Below are 4,874 nucleotides of genomic sequence, written 5' to 3' on the forward strand. Positions count from 1 at the left end.
TTAATTCAGATTGATTCAAACGTCATCACTAATATAAATTAAGCTATATGTGTTGTTTACATTCTCCTTGACATTCTTCCTAGTGTCAAAATCTGGGCAGTGATATGATAAGGTATTATAGAAATCAATGGCTTTGTTGGATGCCATATGGAAGAGTGTCAAACTTAGCTTTTGTTTGGCTCCCATTAATTTTCATTCTATTACATTTCATTTTTATCTCTCCTGTCTTCAACCACACAATCTTTCATAAAATAATATTACACCCAAAAAAAAAAAAAAAAATCTCCTTTTTTAACTACTCATTTAAAAAAAAAAAAATACTATTCCACTTTTTTTTTTTTATATCCAAGTATCCACCTTACAATGACTAAATCCTAGAGTCTACACCTTGGTCCCTCAAGTTGTAGACAGGTTAAACAGCAAATTGTGCCCCAAACTGACCAGTGCTCAAGAGCCCCCCCCAACTGATTTACCAAAGTGCCAAGCAAGTCGTTTCCCATCTTTGCACCTTACCTTCCAGTAGAGCTCCTGTCTTTCAGGAGAATATCTGCCTTCCAAGAGTTTTCTAGGAATCGAACTCACGGCCTCTGATCTGCCAACCTTGAAGCGTCCTCATCTTTACCAGTTGGGATGTGCCTTGGGGGGCCTATTCCACGTATTGTTATTTCCACAAAAGAGGGGCCAAACAAGGGCTTAATATAAAGATAAATGTACATGTAGCGTGATGGTACTGATATCAAGTCAATAGCGATTTGTACAAGCTACATATTCTAATCAATAGTTGGGTTGGAGAACAAACTTTAATTTCGAAATAATAGAGCCTCACATACGAATCACGATTTGTTCTTTTGTGGGCATCCTTTCTTCACGTCAAGTAAAACTTTGTTAAGACACATATTTTTATATAATGTTCCCTAAGCAATTCGAAAAGATCATGACTAAAGTATTGCCTTGGACAGCATGTTTTGACTGTCTCTTTAGATTACAATTGAATTTACTCGTTAACGAATGTTGATGGTGAAAATTGAACTAAACCATTTTATTAATGGAAATAATTACAATTGAAGATCAATTTAAATACAATTAAAATGTCCTCTCGCCTAATTATGATTTTCGTTTTCTAAATTCACTAGTCTAGATCTTCAACTAGAACAAGAGGAGAAATAGCAATTAGAGAGGGAAATATTTTGATTGTGTGCCTTCTTCAATAGTAGGGATATTTATAGATTTTTCTATCGAGGTTATTTAGCCATTTCGACGTAATGTCAGGTGGTAACTATTGATTGGCTATCTTATAACTGATTCTGTTATAAATCATGCTTTATTCATTTATCCATTTCCGTCTCTTTGACAGCCTGTACATTGTTCATGGCTCGCGATTTTTATGTGAGCCCTCTTTTTCTTTTGTCCTCCTTGTATGCTGTTTGTATGCCTTACTAATAATTGGCAAAATTCGCGAACTTCTTTGCACGGTCTAACAACAATCATTGTCAAATTAGGTTGACGTTCGCCATTAGGTCCAGATAGGGGTGGAAAGTAGGACGATCCACTTGTCACTCACCTCGTCGCACTCTTGAGTTGAGAAGCAAAAACTTTGTGATTGCTCACTAGATCATGAGCCAATCACATTTTTGAGTTATGAGCCTACGACTCACTAGCATTGATATAGTAGGCATTTCTAAATTTTTTTAACCATGCAGGCTGCCTTGATTGATCAACTTTAGTGATGCCATTGATCAATCTCAATGACAATTCTGCCATAGATCAATCTAAGCCCTTATCTGAGCCCCATTTTGCCGCCAGGGGAGTGGGTGGGAATGTATTTTAGAATAGTATTTTTGGAAGAATGTATGGTTAAAAAATAAGAATTTTTTTTTATTTGTGTGTAAAATTATTTTATTGAAAATGGTTGAAAATGAGTTTTTGATAAAATGGGGCTCAAACAAGGTCTAAATTTCAATTTCATTTTTTTTTAATTCGAGTCTATAAATTGGCATTGTTTGGAAATAAATTCTATCATAATTCACTTTCAACATTCTCTACAAACTTCTAATATATCGCTCTCAATTATTAACAGTATAATTTTACAACTATCACTCTCTTGATTTTACAATTTGACTGGAGATAAAAAATTTTACCGGCATTTATTTTTCTTCTTGTGTTATTTTACGTAATTTACTTAATGACTAGCTCATCATCATATATTTTTATATGGATATAATTTGTTTAGTTTCTTGTCAAAATTTCAAATGTTCGACGAAAAGGTTAGTTGTGTTATGTCGTTCAATTAGATAAAAAAGAATTAATGTCATTTTTTAAAACTACAAAGATAGTATTCTTTAACCTATTGTGATTCTATGCGTTTTGTTCACAGTATTCGATACATATATTTAAATATCATTACAATTTGATGATAATAATTCGACTCTCATGAAGAAACTATTTTCAGTTAAACATATAGCAGCGAATGAACCAACTCACCACATTGCACAAATAATTGCACATCCTTTATAAAATTCTAATTTAATTAATAAAATACTAAGTGAATCTTGTACAAGATTCATGTTTAATGATGCTATTTTGTGTAATATGCAGAAGTTAATATTTTCTTATCGTTTTTATATTCTTAAATTGCTTGGTGTAGCCCATTTAAGGAGTTAATTACTCCAATGATCACTGAACTTATGTTTATGTTTTCAATTGCTCACTAAAGTTTAATATGTCGAGTTTTGACCACTAAACTTTGAAATATGTTAGACATTACTCACTGGTATAACATCTGTTTAAAACCTCTAATGGAATTGGTGACACGGCTAATGGAATGCACATGTGAAGCCTTATCACATCATTAAACTTTGAGATGGTCAAGTTTTCGTTACTAAACTTTAGAAAATGTCATCGATTGCTTACTAAATTTTGAAAAACGTCTTGTATTGCTCACTAAACTTTAAGGTACTCAAATTTTGGCCACTGAACTTTGAGATTGTCAAATTTTGACCACTAAACTTTGGAAAATATCTTTAGTTGCTCATGAAACTTTGAACAATGTTTTCTATTGCTCATTGAACTTTTAGGTGGTTGAATTTTAACCACTACACTTTCAAATGTATCTTCTATTGTTACAATAAATTGGATTTAATTAAAATTCGTTGTTAAAATTTGGATTTAGTTTAATTCTAATAGCAAGTTCAACTCATGTTTGGTAGAAATTAAATTTAGATTTTTATCAAACTCGAAGTTAACAATTAATTTTAATCGTATATTTCATGAAATTCACAACTTTTCGACCACACATTTCATCAACTTTAATCAAAATTCGCTAAAAAAAACTTATTTTAATCATCACCAAACAAGGGCTCACTGTGTGTTTCTTTGTAAACTTCAAATATTAAAAATTTAGTTTTTAATGTAATTTGAATAACAAAATTATTGTATATTTTGTTGCAAAATATAAATATTATGATAGACAACGCTTGCCAAACCGTGCAAACGAAATCACTACTAATTGTAATGAAATGCAAAATAAATTTGTTATTAAAATTAAATAAAATCTAAACTTTAATATTTGAATTTTACAACAAAACACATAATGGTTAGAACTAAATTAAGTTCCAATTTTAATAATGAATTTTAATTAAATCCAAAATTATTTTGAGGAATAAAAGACGTTTTTCGAACTTTAGTAGCCAAAATTCAAACATCTTAAAATTTAGTGGCCAAAATTCAACCACCTCAAGGTTGAGTAACAATAGAAGATATTTTTCGAAGTTTATTAAGTAATAAAAGAAGTTTTTCAAATTTTAGTGAGCAATCGAAAATATTTTTCAAAGTTTAGTTATCAAAATTTGATCATCTCAAAGTTTAACGGTGTGACGAGGATCAACGTGTGCATCATGTTAGCCACATCAATTTCATTAGAGGTTTTAAGCAAATGTCGTCACCGTTGCTTATAGTGACTAGGCCGACGTGGTTACCATTGGATCAAATCTACGTGGCCTGATCTGCTAGACTTGGCGTCACGTCATCCCATCTCACATTAATTACATTAACAAACATTTGACAATAGGTCAACCACTCTACATTCCCAGGTTGACATTCCTGACATTTATTTAATAAGAACGTCAGATCAATTAATCTTAAAGATACGCCTATCATACCCTTTTTGGGCCTTATGGACTTTGGATGTCAAAGGGTTCGGCAGAAAGGAGTAACCCCACCTCGGATGAACAAGGACTGATAGCACTTCAGAGAACTTTAGTAGTATGACCTCAGCTGGCAATGAAAGCATTTCCATAACTCTTTCTTTATCTATTGTTAACTAAATGGACACTTCAGAGAACTTTAAATTTGAGCTCTTAAATTATAGTATGCAATATGCATTCAAATTCTTCTTAATTAATCTATAAACTCAAAGTTGGATAAATTCTTCTTGAGCAAATTTTGTAAATGGATTAGGATAATTTTGTTCGGTGCTTGAAATGTTCTATGCAATTCAGCCAATTGTACGTGAGACTGAGAAGTCATCCCTGAAAGCAGTTAGCACGTCGTAATTTTCTGGTTAAAAATGACGAAATTGACCTCGGCGCGATATTTGTTCCCGATCAACCTGTCAAATTTGAGCCCATTCCGACGCCGTCGCGGAAAATGACGAAATTATCTCCGGCGCGGTTTTTGTTTCCGATCAACCAGTCAAATTTTAGCCCATTCCAACACACTCGCGAAAAATGACGAAATTGCACCCGGCGCGATTATTGTGCCCGATCAACCAGTCAAATTTTAGCACATTCCGACACCATTGCAAAAAATGACGAAATTGCCCCCGGCGCGATTTTTGTTCCCGATCAACCAATCAAATTTGAGCCCATTCCGACACA

Source organism: Olea europaea, chromosome 15 (assembly GCF_002742605.1).
Source record: "Olea europaea var. sylvestris chromosome 15, O_europaea_v1, whole genome shotgun sequence".
Lineage (NCBI taxonomy): Eukaryota > Viridiplantae > Streptophyta > Magnoliopsida > Lamiales > Oleaceae > Olea > Olea europaea.